The sequence below is a fragment of the Chenopodium album genome, chromosome 2 (assembly GCF_948465745.1).
Source record: "Chenopodium album chromosome 2, dcCheAlbu1.1, whole genome shotgun sequence".
Lineage (NCBI taxonomy): Eukaryota > Viridiplantae > Streptophyta > Magnoliopsida > Caryophyllales > Amaranthaceae > Chenopodium > Chenopodium album.
In genome coordinates this window covers 17,178,751-17,195,980 of record NC_137835.1, presented here as the reverse complement: position 1 = coordinate 17,195,980, position 17,230 = coordinate 17,178,751, and the positions used below count along the sequence as shown (strand labels likewise).

The following is a 17,230-nucleotide window of genomic DNA, read 5'->3' as shown; positions in this document are numbered from 1 at the left end:
TATTTTCTCCCGTCTCAGAGAACGCAAGTTCTTTGGGACAAATTTCTGATATTTGTTTGTTTAGTTCCGTGTTTATGCCCATGGGCTCTAGATCAGCTTACATTCCATTCGATCCTGAAATCGAACGATCTTTTCATTGACTAAAGAACCTTTTCCAGATAGATACGAGCTACTTCCGAGGGTAATACACCTTTGAAACCCCCATCTTATTCAGCAATCCGGAAGTTTCTGTAGAACCTGAATCAGAGATGGCGAATCCACCACCTCCTCCACCCCGCAAGCTTAACAATTATTTGCAACCATCCCTGCAAGATTTTCCTCATCTTACTCCTACACCTAATCTTGAGGGAGTGGAATTTGAGATTAAACCCCAATTTATTACTATGATTGAAAGGAAGCAATTCAGCGGGGCTAAGGGTGAAGATCCAAATCTTCATATTTTGGATTTTTTTTTTCAGTATTGCAATACTATTAGGCAAACTATGGTTACTCAAGACCAAACTAGGGAGATTCTTTTTCCCATTTCATTTTGTGGTAAAGCTAAATTGTGGTATAATGGACTGAATACAACTACACTTGATATTACTGACTGGGATACTCTTGCTTTGAATTTCTATAATAAATATTACCCTACAGAGATGACAACATTATTAAGGAGTTCAATCCAAAATTTTGCCCAAGAAGCTGATGAAAGTCTATATGATGCTTGGGAGAGATTTAAGGATTTGCGAAGGGAATGTCCCCATCATGGATTAGCATAGTGGAAGATAGTCCAAGCCTTCTAAAATGGGCTTGGAAATTCATCTACATCAATCCTTGACTCAAAAGCTAATGGAAGATTTATGAATCTTCAAGTAGATGTAGCAGGAATAGTTATCGAAGAGATGGCAATTCACAATTCCTAATACGATAATCATAGAGGCTTTGCAAACAAAGGGAAACATAGTGTCGATTCCGTATCCTTAATGCAAGGTCAATTAACTTATATTTGTTAGAAATTAGATAATCTTAGTACTATTTATCCTACTACTTTAGCTAATGTTTCTGCTGTTAATAATAACACTAATGAAGTTTTTAATGAAAATTGTGGAATTATAGGTCGTTGGGAACAAGATTGTAGGACATATGTGGAGCAAGTTAATGCATTCCAAGACTATTGACAAAATTATCCATACCTATCTTACCGGAGCACTAATATGCAAAACCCCCCAACTCCACAAGCACCACAACCACAAGCACCACAACAACCACAACAAAAATACTACCAAACCCTTACCAAAGGACCTGCTATGTCCATTTTATATAGTATTTTACCCCCGTCCCTTGATCATAATTGGTAGTGTTTTTGGCTCTTAAGAGCCACTTTTATTACTAATTGGTGTTTTCTAGTGTTTTCGTAGTTTTGGTTGACTTTTGTAGGGATTCGCACTTTTGGAGCATTTTCTCGAGATATTATGGGGTGACTACGAGCATTGCAGGAGCACGATCAGTTTTTATAGCCCAGGGCCGGTTAGAGTCATCGAACCGGTGATTAAGGGATTAGCATTTGAGATTCTGAGGCATTTGGACCGAGTATTCAAGACCTGAAGAGGAAATCTAGATTGGGCCAAAGAATCGGAGCCCAATCGAGAAGTCCAAGCTTGCCAAAGTGTCTGAGCCCGGCCAAAATAGGCACCGCCTGAAGGCGCGCCCGGCCGAGCGAGGAAGATTAGTTCACGCCCGAGTTCACGCCTGGCCGGGCGCGAGAGATGGCCATAATGGGAAAAAGGGGGGCCCGATCGGGCGACCCTTCGCCCGATCGAGCGCGAGGTTTTTAGGAGCTGATTTCGACGATTTATCTTAGTTTTAATTAGGAGTAAATATTTTTGTTATAAATACGATTTTAATGCTTTTGATTAGGATCTCTCTTCTCTTAGACTTTCTCTCTCTACTTAGTTTTAGATTAGTTTCTCTCTCTACAACTTTGTTCTCTATTTTGTTCTTAATTCAACTCCTTAATTCTGATTACTTTGGTAACGATTTCTTCTACTTTAATCTCAGTTATTTACTTTATTTCTTTCATAATGTCTCCTTTAATTGCTTTGTTTAGTTTATATTTAATTATGTTTGAGTAGTTTTCTTTCTAGGGTTTATGGGGATCCATAAATAATATGAAGGGGTAATTTATTGTTGTTGATTGTCAATGCTAGATTAATTTTCTATTGATTGATTTAATGCTCTGTGACTAGATTAGGCATGATATTTTATGCATGAGTTTGACAATATTGATTTGAGATTCGAGAGATGGGAATTGATGTTTAGGTCTAGTTTCAATAGGCAGGTTAATTTATAAGTGGTTAAGTCGAGATTCGAGAGATGAGATTTAATGCGGGTAGATTAATTCTGTGATTGTAATAAGTAGCGAGAGCCCTTTATGATCTGATTAATTGATGCATTGATGATTGATTGTTATATTTTACCCTGGAATATTTTTTATCGGTGAACCTATGCCCTAGGTCTTTTATCCCTTGATTTTCTTCCTAATTTTATTCCTTCTCACTTTTACTCCTAATAGTTTAGTTCCACTTTTTAATAACAAATTGGTTACTTAATAATTTAGATTGCTTTAATTAATTAGGAATAGAAAGACCAGTTTCCCTGTGGATTCGACCCTACTTCCATATCGGCATTAGTTAGAAGATTTAGGAATTACTTTTGATTGGGTGATACGACTTTAGCCTGTCAAAATTTGGCGCCGTTGCCGGGGAAATGGTTTTATTTTTATTCTGATTGTTTTTTTTTTTTGCAGTCTAGGTTATTTCTTCTTGTCTCAGAGAACGTTAGTTCTTTGAGGCAAGTCTCATATTTTCTTTTTAGTTCTTTGTTTATGCCCAGGTATTCCAAATCAGGTTATATCCCGTTAGATCTTAAGATAGAACAATCTTTCCATAGACAAAAGAATCTTTACAGGAAAATCCTTGCGGGTTCAGGTGATAACAATAATCGCCAAGACCCTCCAACTGTTTCTAGTGATTCAGAGGTATCTTTAAATCCAGAATCAGAGATGGCGGTACCTAAGAAGCTCAGTGATTATTCGCAGCCGACGCTTACAGATTTTCCACACCTTACTCCCATTCCGGCTCTTGATGGGGTAAAATTCGAGATTAAACCCCAATTTATCACGATGATAGAAAGGAAGCAATTTAGTGGAACTAAGGGTGAAGACCCAAATCTTCATATTGCAGACTACTGTCAATATTGTAATACCATCAGGCAAGTTGAGGTCACACAGGACCAAATCAGGGAGATTCTCTTACCTTTCTCTTTATGTGGAAAAGCCAAATTATGGTATAATGGATTAAATAGAACCGCACTTGGTATAACTAATTGGGAGACTCTTGTTTTAAATTTATATAATAAATATTACCCTGCAGAGAGGACAATTTTACTAAGAAGTGCAATTCAAAACTTTGCCCAAGAGCCATATGAGACTTTCTATGAGGCCTGGGAAAGATTCAAGGATCTGCAGAGGGAGTGTCCCCACCATAATTTAGCATAGTGGCAGTTAATCCAAGCCTTTTACAATGAGATTGGAAATTCATCTAGAATAATATTGGATTTTGCAGCTAACGGGAGGTTTATGAAACTTAATGTTGATGATGCAAGTCAAGTTATTGAAGATATGGCAATTCATAATTCCCAATATGGGAATCCCAGAGGTTTTGCTAACAAACGAAAACATAGTGCCGACTCTGTATCCTTTTTACAAGCTCAATTAACCTCTATTTGCCAAAAGTTAGATAATCTTAGTACTGCAAATATAGCTAATGTTTTAGCAATTAATAATAATGCTAATGAGGCTTTCTGTGAAAATTGTGGAATTGTAGGTCATTGGGAGCAAGATTACAGGAGTTCCGTGGAGCTGATGGGTCTCATAAATGGCACCCATTTGATGAACATTTAGATTATTTTTACCTTCTTTTCATGGCTTTCATGCTTAATAAATGCTTAGTTTATGCTTTTGGTCTTAGTCTTATCTTTCCTCTCTTATTTTGTAGCTTTTGTGCATTTCTGGTATTTCTAGTCTTTTCTCCTTTATTTGCTCTATTTTCGTGGTTGTAGGTATTGTACGAGATTTGGGTCGTGATATTGGTGATTTACAAAGGTGGAGGAAGCTTTTGGAGCAAGCTCATGGCAATTGGAAAGCTCAAGATGCAAGGAAGTGGATTCTCCAAGTTCTAGCTCTTGCGCTCTCAAGCCGTGCTCTCTTGAATATGGGGTGTTGAACCCATAATCATGTGCTTTTGAGACTGCCTCACTAATTGTTCATCATCATCATGATTGTGCGTTCATTCGAAGACCTTAGCGAACGCACGAAGCCGCGAGAAGATCGAAGAAACCGAGAGATGCGCGGGCGCGCAAGGCACGGGCGCGCCACCCCTGCAGCACGGGCGCGCCTCCCGTGCAGCGCGGGTGTGCCTTCCTGGGTATTTTCTTGCTCGGTTTTTATTTTTGCGCCTCTATAAATACCTTTGTAAACCCGACTTTTGGGGCAAGTTTAGAATAAGCTTGATTTCACATTGTTGATCATTTTTCTTAGCTTAGTTGAGAGCTTCTCTCTCTAGTTTTAGGGTTAGTTTAAGAGTAGATTTTAGAGAGAGAAAGTTAGGAATTTCAATGGTGATTGAGAGATTAAAGATTCAATGGCGACAATTATGTTGAAGATCTTCTCTATTACCAATGAGCATTCTTAACTCTATCTCATTTTATTGCTTTGTTTAATTTCATATTTGTTTGGTTTGATTTTGATGTTTGATTGTTGATTACTGTAGTTGTTCTTCATATATTGTTGATTCTTGATTTCTATAGTTGTTAGTTGATTTGATGATGATGTTAGAGTAGTTGTTTTCTAGGAATTGGGAAAAACTTGTATGATTGATTGATTGTGCTTAATTTAGGGATTGTGTTGATTAATTGTTGTGATTAAAGTGATTAATGGAAGTTTGCATGTGTGTAATTCGATTAGGCTTTGAGTATTGTGCTAGATTGCATTGTAGTTTCTAATGATACGGACCATTGATTTAGAAATTGCAATTGTTGATTGAGCTTGATTAGTGATGCTCCTAGTTAGAGTCTCTCGTAGTTGGCGCTAGTTTGACCTCTAGGAGATAGCTTGTTGACTCTTTTGATTGAGCTTGCCATTAGTCTTCACAACCATTGATTTGCATATTGTTCTCTAGTTGCTACAATTGTCATGATTACTTTTTGATCCTCATTCCTAGTGTTTATTTGTTTGGTTCCTCATTTTGTTAGTTGGTTATAATGTTTACCTTTTATCCTTAGACTTCGACCTAGCTTAGGCGCATAATTGAGAGCGCTTGAACATTACCGTTTCTTTGGATTCGACCCTTGGCTTGCCTCTATGCTAGTATATAGGTTTGTTAAGTGTTTATAAATTTAGTTTGATCGAGGGAGGATTAATTTAAACGACCTAGTTCCACCTCTCATCAAAATGGCGTCGTTGCCGGGGAACGGTGTCTATGTTTGAGTGTTTTTGATTGCTTGAGTCTAAGTCTTTGTATATACTTTTCTTTTATTTGATTTTTGTTTGTTTTGTAAAAAAATGGCATGTCTATCTTTTCTATAATATAACAATGAGCCTTTTTGTGAATATTTCAATAGACTTGAAGGATTTCTTGACTGTCATTGTTGTAGTATTTGGGAGGCTTGTGAGATTTGTTATTTTGGTTTGAATGAACAAACTAGGAATGAAGTTGAATGCATGCATAATGGTAGATTTAGAGCATTGTCAATTGATGATGCTTGGGATTTTTATGTTTGGTTTGCTTGGGATGTTCATAATAGGGGTAATCATGTTTCTAATTTTGATGTGCAATGTGTTAATTCTTCTAATGTTAGCATGATTTCCCATGATTTGTCACATGATCCCATTAGTGAACCTAGAACAAATGCTTTCAATTCTAGTCCCTCTTTTTTCATGATAATGAGGTGCATTCTCAAGTTGACAAATCTCATATGTTTTATTGTGCCCCCACTCCCCATTATGATGTATATTCTCATGATTTCAATGTTGATTCTTCCAATCTTTGTTGTACTTCTTCTTCTCTTGTTGAACCTAAATCTTCTACACCTTTTGAATCTCTTATTGCTACTTTGGAAACTCAAATTAGGCATATTGAGCTTAGTGATGATCTTGGGCCTAAAAAGGAGTCGATTCTTAATTCTTTAAGAAGTCAATTGGAGGTGATGAAAAATAGTGTGGAGAATTTTGAGGAGGGAAGAAGGAGAGGTAAAGAGCTAGAAAGCCAATTGTCATCTTTGATGCTTGTGTGTGAAAATTACAAATACAATGTGTGTGTTAAGGATGATGATGGTGATTTTGAGCAACCAAGAGAGTGTGAGGATACCATCGATGAGCATTTGTGTGATGGTGAAGGAGTTGAGATTGAAGAGAGTATTGAATTTGAAAACTCCAACTCTCCCACCCATCTTGATGAGTCTCTTGTGCATGATTGTGATTCTTCTATCCATGAGTATTTGGACTTGTTTGAGGTTATGGCTTATAAGTTCTTTAAGAGTCAAAATAAAACCCATAGCCTTTTAAGTGGGTTCATTGAGAATGCTTCATGGGAGAGAGATGATTTTGAAATGAATTTGCATCCATTCATGCATGTTTTCGAGACTTTGGGCTTTAAAGAAGTTGAGGGAGTTGTTGTTCATGAATGTAGTGGAGGAGATTATGTGGTTCCTCTTGGGAGTTGGATGTTTGAGGGAGATGGTGATCATGAGTGTTCTTCTTTTGAGGATTCTATGATTGATTTCCATGCTCTTATTGGTGATTTGAGGCATGGTGGTGAAGAAGATTTCATTTGCAAAACCATAGCCCATATTCTCTCCTCTCATGTCCATTTTTCAAGCAATTTCAACCATATCCCTATAGACACCTAAAAATGTCTCCCCAAAACTAAACCCGATGATGAACAACCTTTCACCGTCACTATTGGTCGAGTTCAGTATTTAATCCCGAGAGTGCTTAAAAAATCGTATTTGATTAAATTCGTATTTTTGAAAAGTCCATGGATTAGTCTTGATGTTTGGTAAAAGCATAGTTTTAATTTCATCCCAAACCTTTTTTATTTTATTGTTTTATTATTTATTGGCCCAAACCTTTTATTTATTTTATTTTCTTATTTTAGCCCAAATAATAATAAATCAGAAAAAGGCCCGAAATTATCAATCGGCACTTAAAATGCTGAACAAAGTTAGGGTTAAAAATGTATTTAGACGGAAAAACGGACTGAAAATTCCCGCGCCACGGCAGGAGTCCCCCGTGTTACGGGAATCTTTCCCATGACACGGGAAACCTGCTGTGACACGGGAATTTCCGTGTCCTTTCCAAGTAAACCCTTAACGCGTTTTCTTCCCCGTTTACTAAATATTTCCCGCGTCACTCAAAAATTGCACCGTGTTACGGGAATGTTTCCTGTCTGACGGTGGGACTTCCCGTGTCACGGTACAGTTTGCCGTGTCGCGGGATACTTTTTTTTAGAGTTTTTATCATTTTAGGGTTCCGTGTGCTCCCTCAGCAAATTTTCTCTATAAATACCCCCTCATATCCGATGTACGGGGCATCAATTAATTCTCTAGTTTTTTCTCTCTTCTATGCTCTAGCCTAAACACTAGCCAACCCTTATTCTTTCGAAATTCCTTCTTCAAGCACTCCCAGGAGTCCATACTTTACTCGTGGTTCTGTCCTTAAGCCAAGGCATGAAAGGTAGAACTGTTTGAGGGTTTGGCCCTAAATCAATTCTATTTAATTTAGTTTAATTTAATTATTGTTTTATTATTATTTCCTTGAAGTTACTAACTCGTTTATTATTTTGTAGTTGCAAACAAACAGAATCAAAGTAAGAATTATGTTCCTTTTATTTCTATTATTTTTCTAACGATTTTATATTGTTGGAATTATTGTTAAATTGCTTCCAATATTAATGTTTATTCTATTATTTTTTATGATCACCACATTGCATATTAAAGGGAATATGTAATTGAAAATCACGCCTAATAAGATAATTTGGACGACCGGTTTAGGTTCTTTTTTAATCTTGTTGTTTAAATCAAGTGATCACAAATATTTTAGAATTATATGTTGCATTAATATTCAACCAATTTAGCTTAATAATAGTTTGGAGCGAATTGGATATTTTTTTTGTATGCCTTTGAGATCGCAGGAATCACTTTTCACTATAAGAATCGAGTAGAGGCCAATACGGGCGAATGTGACTCCATGACTCACTTCGTACCATCATCCCCGATCCTTCTTTTGTGGTTCCGAACCATATGGAGTTAGTAATCTCATGGATTATGAATGGGGTGTTACCTTCACGGGTCAATCGTTGTTGCCTATCGTTATCCCTTATCGTGGTTGCCTTTTTATGATCCGTGAACGGTTTACAAGTTCCTTACAAACTTGTTGGCGACTCCCTACTTTCCTTGTCCCTAATCGTATTATGTCAAATCCCACTTCCTATGAGTGCCAAGAATATTCACAACATGCTTAACGTAGGCGCACTTCGAGCGACGCCTACAATTTGGCGACTCCACTAGGGAGGATTCTTGGTTATTTATCGATTTGAGTGATCGGTATTTAATTAAGATGAGTGGATGAGACTTGAAAGATTCTTGTGATTAATTTGGCATTTTTGCATATGCATAGACGTTTTAACGTCGCATTTAGGTCTGTCCTGTAGGAGAAATTGAATAACTTGATTGCGTACGAAGGAAAACTGGGCACCAGTCAGATTTTCTGACTGTCGTGCCACGGCAGAATCTGCCGTGTCACGGTACAGTGCACCATCTGACGGTGTGCAGTACTGTGGCACGGGAATTTTTGCCGTGTCACGGCAGTCCTAAAATTTGTCCAGTGGCTTGTTTTATCTTCTCATAGTCAACTTCCTTCGATTTTTCTGAAAAAACGTGTGTGTTCTACATGCGTCTTAGCTCCGGGGGATTTAAGCTCTATCAACCCAAAACGCTCATGGCAATAAGGGTTCATCCGAGTTATTAAATCCACCCAAACCATGGAGTCGAGTTCGATTTCATCACGAACTCGCGGAGCCGCCCGTTGGCATACACCCTCAAGGGAGGCTGCCTTGCTAACGCGTCCGAACTCTTAACCATGGTACCCTATTGACACCAAATAAACTTGACCATAGTCGAACATAGAACTTGACCTTAGGTTGCGAACTATTCTTTGCATCATTGTGCCTATGTGTTTTATGTTTGGTCGTTTTGATCCTAACCTTAGCGATCTTTCTTTGTCTATGGTGGATTATTTTATGACTAACGATTGCCAATGGACCGTACTCACTTAGTAATTAGCAAAAAAAAAAAAAAAAAGGGGGGGAGGGGGGGGGGGGGGAAGGGTTGCCGCGCCACGGGAAACTCTACTGTGTCACGGAAAATTTCCACCGTGACACGGTGGATTTCCAAAAAAAAAAAAAAAGTCTGCCGTGACACGGGAAACTCTACCGTGTCACGGCAATTTCCACCGTGACACTGTGGATTTCCAAAAAAGAAAAAGAAAAAAAAAAGGTCTGTCGCGCCACGGGAAACTCTACCATGTCACGACAATTTCCACTGTGGCACGGTGGATTTCAAAAAAAAAAAAAAAAATTCCCGTGCCACGTCAGCATCCACCGTGGCACGGGAAACTTTACTGTGTCACGGCAATTTTCACCGTGGCACGGTGGATTTCAAAAAAAAAAAAAAAAAAATCCCGTGCCACGTTAGCATTCCCCGTGGCACGGGAAAGTTCACCGTGTCACGGCAATTTCCACCGTGGCACGGTGGATTTCCCAAAAAAAATAAAAAAAAAACATCGCGTCACGGAAGCTTGTACTGTGACACGGTACAGTTTTCCGTGTCACGGTGCCTTTGAAATAAGTCCAGTTAAGTATTCCGTGTTAATTTGGTCCTCACGTCAGTCATTTTGGTTATTGTTCACATGTCTAGCCATGCGATCATACCACGAGTCTTATAACATCACTTAGTCACTCACGAGTCAAGTATAGTCCACACACTTTCTTTATGTTCCGACTCGAGTCGTGCACCAGGTCGTTTATGATTGTATACTAGGTTCATGCACCCTTTTTTCGTCATAATAAAAAATGAGTGACGTTTTCTCACCTGTTTTCAAATGTCTATTTTTTTCCTTTCCTATCTTGAGAAATGAGTCAAACAATTAAGTGAATTATTTTATTTCACATTACTTGGTCAAGGAACAGGGATAGATTAATACGGTTCGAGTCATTACCGCAACAATCTCTCAGATCTAATAGGCGTTCAAAGAGAACTTTGCCATCTCCACATTACTTATCACCTTTCAATGGCCACTAAAGAAGATATTGAGAACATCAACAAATCCATCGAGGCACTGTCTGCCATGATGCAAACCCTTACCACTAGGGTCACTACCATGGAACAAAACAAGGTCACTGTTTTCACCCTTGACAAATTGAAGGAACAAATGAGTAAGATTTCTGAGGATTTCACTTATGTGGAACGGCCTCCCACTCCTTTGGATGTGAAGGACAGACTCCCTGAAAAGTTCTCCACTGCTGATATTCCAAAGTTCAAGCCTACTGACAATCCAATATTCCATTTGAAGGCGTTCTCTGCAACCATGGCTCTTAAGGGATTGGACGTAACACTCTTCCCTACGGTGTTCCCTCTCTCCTTAGAACATTCTTGCCAACAATGTTTTTATTCCTTAGATGCCAAGCATACTGCGACTTGGCAAGATGTCACTGATAGTTTCATGAATTGTTACAAGTGTAACATTCAAACTTAAACTTCTGAACGTGAACTCTCCATTCTCAAACAGAAAGAGAATGAGGGCTTCATCGCTTACCTGAACAGGTGGAGGGAAACAGCTTCACTCTTGGTAGATCCTCCCAAAGAAAGAGAGATGGTTCGCCTCTTTATTCAAAATCTGACTCATAAATATAAGAAACATCTCAAATTTCTTCCACTGAACACTTTCGAAGCTGTATACGATATGACATCAATATCGAGGATGAGCTAATAAAGACTGCTGGTAGTAACAATAATAACACTTGGAAAAACAAGAAGAACGACCATCCTTCTTCTTCGTCTTCTAAGCACGAAAATACTACCAACAATATAAGCCAAGTTGATATCAATGAAGAGTTAGCTCTTGATGCTCCATTGCCCAAGAAGAAAAGAATTTACACTCCTTTAGGAATGACTTATGATGCGGCCTTTGATCGCCTTTACGGTCAAGGCTTGATCACATCTATTGGGCCATTTCCAGAGCCAAAACCTAAAGAAAGGAGCACCAAATGGAATCCCAATGCCCATTGCAAGTACCATCAAGGAAGGGGCCACACTACGGAGCAATGTTGGAATTTGAAGGACGTCATTCAAGACTTGGTGGATGCAAACAAACTTCCTGTCCCTCCAGGCGGCAAGAAGTAATGAACACAAGGTGCACATCAGATCCTTCATGCAAGATATCATGATTTCTTTCTTTATAATTCATCTCCATTCCCCCATTCATGTCTAGCATAGGTTTTCCACTTTGAATTTTTATATGTTTCATGTGTTTCGTTCACCTTTTCCATTAATAAAATGAGCAAACTTCCTTTACATCTCGATCATAGATTTTTTCATTCATTCATTCTCAAAAAAAAAAAAAAAAAAAAAAAAAAAAAAAAAAAAAAAAGTAAAAAATAAAAATAAGAAGAAAAAAAAAATCAATTACCGAACTAAACCCAGGTACACCAATGACTTGAGGCACCTTTGCAACCCTGTCATTCCCTGTTAACCGTTCAATCACATTCCATTTCTTCATCAACCATTTTGAGCCTCATCTAACGTTTGGCCTTCATTTCTTCAACCCACATTCACTTAACCTTGGGATTGGAAGATGTGTAATTGTATAACATTCAAAAAGCAAGTAGGATAGAGAAAAAAAAGCAGCAAAGCAACAATAAAGCAATGTCTAAAGGCAAGTGTTCCAATGTCTTTGATACGAACACGTCTCAAATTGCGTCTCTCATCGAGTGCTCGGTACCGTGCCTGAGAAACATGAATGCTAAGTGAGTGATGGACCGCATGATCTGAGATTGCCTACATTGATTCAAAAGAATGAAAAAAAAATATCAAAGCAAAAAAAAAAAAAAAAAAATGTGTTGAAAATAAACTTGCAAAATTCAAAATTTTCAAATTCACAATTACACATCTTGGGGGCTTCTCTCGGGTCTTGAGCCTTTTACCCATTTCTTCCTTAAACCATCAACTTAACCACATTACAACCCTTAAAAGACCTCTTTGAGGTGTACATACACTTCTGCAAAGTTCGGTTAGAGCTACGTTCGACCTGATTCCTTACGGATATGTAGGCAACCTCACGTTGAGGTGCGGCCACATTCATATTCATATCTATGCATGATTGAGTCAAAGAATATCCAATGCTTATCTCTATATCCCTACCCATTTTAGAGCTAGACTTGGGGGCTTGAACCCACATCACATTAGCTTACCCAGCCTAAAGAGTCATCATCTTTGACTCTTCACACATATATTTCCATCACCATAACCTTTGCAGCCTCACCTTAGTATCACTTTCACACAGTTCTTTCACACATACATATCCATATCGTCTTTCCCTTAGGAACCCTTTATCATGAAATCTTGTTTCCCTACCGCGCATGCTTCATCATCTTTCAAGACAACATTCATCAGAAGAAACGTTGTATACTTGCTTAGCTTCTTGACCTGAGCAATGTTCATTGTTTCATGCATCGCATAATGTGCTGAGTAACATTTATATATCAATGATTTGTAATAATACAAAGCATATCGTTCTTAGCTCCTTGACCTAAGCAACGTTCATAATCACTTCATCTATATACGTGCTTAGCTTCTAGACCTAAGTAACGTTCAAGATCACTTTTTTACACCATATATGATGCTTAGCTCCATGACTTAAGTTCATTCATCTATCGTGTCACATGATGTAATTGTCCTTAGCCTCCTGGCCTAAGAACATGCATCATGCATACATTATTTACAGGAGAAGCAATTAAATCCATACGAGTCATTTCGTCTTGCTCAACAAGGAAGTTCAAAACTTCTTCCCTTTTTTATCATGACTTTTATTTTAGGGAAGTTTAAAAACAAAACCTCATTTTTCATGTCTTTCTTTTTCGGGAGAAAGTCGGTACCCTCCACTCATGACAAAAATGACGGAAAATTTTTGCTTTTGCATTTTTAATTGCTTGTGTCAGTGCACACACTCACTCAATACACACACAATCACAAGTCATACTCATGTCATGTCATGTCGTGTCAAGTTAAACTTGGTCAAGTTAGTTGGTCAAGTCAATCATAGTCTATACGAGTCCCCTGGCAAATTTTATTTTGCAGGTCTCACGTCCGGGGATAAGCGGACCATCTACAACCCACGTCCGGGGACAAGCGGACCATCTACAACCCACGTCTGAGGACAGGCGGACCATTTACAGCCCACGTCTGGGGACAAGCGGACCATTTACAACCAGTCCACGTCCGGGGACAAGCGGACCATTTACAACCAGTCCACGTCCGGGGACAAGCGGACCATTTACAACCAGCCCACGTTCGGGGACAAGCGGACCATTTACAACCAGACCACGTCCGGGGACAAGCGGACCATCTACAACCCACGTCCAGAGACAAGCGGACCATTTACAGCCCACGTCCAGGGACAAGCGGACCATTTACAGCCCATGTCCGGGGACAAGCGGACCATCTACAACCCACGTTCGGGGACAAGCGAACCAACTACAGCCCACGTTCGGGGACAATCGAACCACCATCATTTCACGGCGCAAGGTTCTCGATACACAAAGACTTGCAATCTCATCATCTGTCGACTTTCCTCAAGCATGGAAAGTATTATCCGGTGGATTTCTTAAAGCATAGAAAACCGCCAAATTCATAGTTCGACTTTCCTCAGGCATGGAAAGTATCATCAGGTAGATTTCTTCAGGCTTAGAAAGCTACCAAATTCATCAGCCGGCTTTCCTCAGGCATGGAAAGCATTTCAACAAATGTCATCTGGTGGATTCCTTCAAGCATAGGAAGCTGCCAAACTCATTTGTCACCGATACACTGGTGCCAGATACGTATTCTATAACTTTACTCTTTTATCTGTGGAATTAACATTTTTCTACAGGTATCGGCGTGTACAGAGTGATTTAGGATCGCAGAACGTCTTAAATCATTCTCCGTCCCCATTGACTACTTTGACTATCGTTTTCGAAACTGACGTTTCTACAAACTCAGTCAAAGTGGGGGCTTCAGTAGACACCTAAAAATGTCTCCCCAAAACCAAATCCGATGATGAACAACCTTTCACCGTCACTATTGGTCGGGTTCAGTATTTAATCCCGAGAGTGCTTAAAAAATCGTATTTGATTAAATTCGTATTTTTGAATAGTCCATGGATTAGTCTTGATGTTTGGTAAAAGCATAGTTTTAATTTTAGCCCAAAACTTTTTTATTTTATTGTTTTATTATTTATTGGCCCAAACCTTTTATTTATTTTATTTTCTTATTTTCTTATTTTAGCCCAAATAATAATAAATTAGAAAAAGGCCCGAAATTATCTATCGGCACTTAAAATGCTGAACGAAATTAGGGTTAAAAATGTATCTAGACTGAAAAGCGGACTGAAAATTCCCGCGCCACGGCTAGAGTTCATCATGTCACGGGAATCTTTCCCGTCTGACGGTGGAATTTCCCGTGACACGGGAAACCTGCTGTGACACGGGAATTTCCGTGTCCTTTCCGCGTAAACCCTTAACGCGTTTTCTTCCCTGTTTACTAAATATTTCCCGCGTCACTTAAAAATTGCACCGTGTCACGGGAATGTTTCCCGTCTGACGGTGGGACTTCCCGTGTCACGGTACAGTTTTCCGTGTCGCGGGATACTTTTTTTTAGGGTTTTTATCATTTTAGGGTTCCGTGTGCTCCCTCAGCACATTTTCTCTATTAATACCTCCTCATATCTAATGTACGGGGCATCAATTAATTCTCTAGTTTTTTCTCTCTTCTATGCTCTAGCCTAAACACTAGCCTACCCTTATTCTTTCGAAATTCCTTCTTCAAGCACTCCCAGGAGTCCATACTTTACTCGTGATTTTGTCCTTAAGCAAGGCGTGAAAGGTAGAACTGTTTGAGGGTTTGACCCCAAATCAATTCTATTTAATTTAATTTAATTTAATTATTCTTTTATTATTATTTCCTTGAAGTTACTAACTCGTTTATTATTTTGTAGTTGCAAACAAACAGAATCAAAGTAAAAATTATGTTCCTTTTATTTCTATTATTTTTCTAACGATTTTATATTGTTGGAATTATTGTTAAATTGCTTCCAATATTAATGTTTATTCTATTATTTTTATGATCACCATATTGCATGTTTTAAGGGAATATGTAATTGAAAATCACGCTTAATAAGATAATTTGGACGACCGGTTTAGGTTCCTTTTTAATCTTGTTGTTTAAATCAAGTGATCACAAATATTTTAGAATTATATGTTGCATTAATATTCAACCAATCTAGCTTAATAATAGTTTGGAGCGAATTGAATATTTTTTTTGTATGCCTTTGAGATCGCAGGAATCACTTTTCACTATAAGAATCGAGTAGAGGCCAATACGGGCGAATGTGACTCCATGACTCACTTCGTACCATCATCCCCGATCCTCCTTTCGTGGTTTCGAACCATATGGAGTTAGTAATCTCATGGTTTATGAATAGGGTGTAACCTTCATGGGTCAATCGTTGTTGCCTATCGTTGTCCCTTATCGTGGTTGCCTTTTTATGATCCGTGAACGGTTTACAAGTTCCTTAAAAAATTGTTGGCGGCTCCCTACTTTCCTTGTCCCTAATCGTATTATGTCAAATCCCACTTCCTATGAGTGCCAAGCATATTCACAACATGCTTAACGTAGGCGCACTTCGAGTGACGCCTACAATACCCTACACTCCTATATCCCTCCCTTTCTTTGTCAATGAGCCTATTGGGGACCCCCTTGTCTATGATGATTTGTATGTGGCTCATTTGTCCCCAATTGAGGAAAATGGTGATGTTGCCACCCAAAAATATTGTGAGGAGAGTTTGCCTTCTTCTTCTTTTTTCTTTTTTCCTTTTCTTATTTTGTTGAATTTTCTTTTGTTTCCTCTTCTTTCTCTTAGCATCTCTCTCCTCATAGGTGTGAACTAAGCTTCTTGCATGCCTTATTTTTGTCACGTGCATACTTGTTTTCATATGAAATGTGTAGTAGTGCATTTGACAAGCTCTTGCGTTCGTTGCAATACTATTTTACAAGAGCAGTCAAGCTTGGACCTTAAGCAAGGCTTTCTCGGGAAGTAACCCGTGCTTTATTGCTTTCATTTTCTTTTCTTTTTAGAATAGATTTTCTCTCATGGAAATGTTTGTGTGCCTTTTGCTAGGTACATGACTTGATATACTTTGGTGCTTCGATTTGGATCAAGAATCAAGGAAGTTTGACTCCTATTTTTGCTAGCACATGGAAGGCAAGATTCAATTCTTGAGGAAATTATCTTTGAAATGTTTAATTGGGTCATTTGCGGGTATTTACACCCACCTAATATCCGGTAATATCCTTACTTGCTCTTTCTCAAGTGGATGATGTCTTGTTGGACATATGTTGGTTTGTTGGATTGCTCTCCTTGTTTTCCCCTCCCATGGTTTATATGATTTATGTTTGAGTGTATTGTCTCATTCAAGCTTCGGGGAGGGTATTCTATCATGTTTGATGGGATATTGATTCATATATGATTTGCACCTTTGTATATGCTTTTCCATGTTCTATATCGTGAAAAACTCCAAAAAGATTTTTGTTTCTATCAAGTCAAATTTGCAATGTGTCTTTATTTTGTTCTTGCTTTGGACATAATACTTTTGAACTTGTATAGTTGAATGCTTTTCTTCTTAAATGGTAACGGTGTGCACGATTTGAGAGTATGTTTGGTTGATTTTAGGATTAAGCATGCTAAGGTAGTTGGTTAGAACTAGTGGGACTATGAAACTGGATTCTACTTGTTTGTGGCGTGTTGGTAGTTGCTTCCTATCGTCGAATTGACACCAATAGTGAGTTTTTGCTTCATCCATGTGAGGTTCATTATTTTTCA

General features: G+C 38.5%; 2 non-coding genes across 2 annotated transcripts; both read right to left on the bottom strand.

The window, feature by feature from the left end:
• Nucleotides 1-646: 646 nt before the first annotated feature.
• On the bottom strand, nucleotides 647-754 carry LOC145606733 (small nucleolar RNA R71). The gene has a single exon (XR_014105421.1). It is a non-coding gene; the product is annotated as a small nucleolar RNA R71 (small nucleolar RNA).
• Nucleotides 755-3,424: 2,670 nt separating this feature from the next.
• Nucleotides 3,425-3,531, bottom strand: LOC145608157 (small nucleolar RNA R71). Its single transcript, XR_014105739.1, has one exon. It is a non-coding gene; the product is annotated as a small nucleolar RNA R71 (small nucleolar RNA).
• Between the last annotated feature and the right edge of the window lie 13,699 nt (nucleotides 3,532-17,230).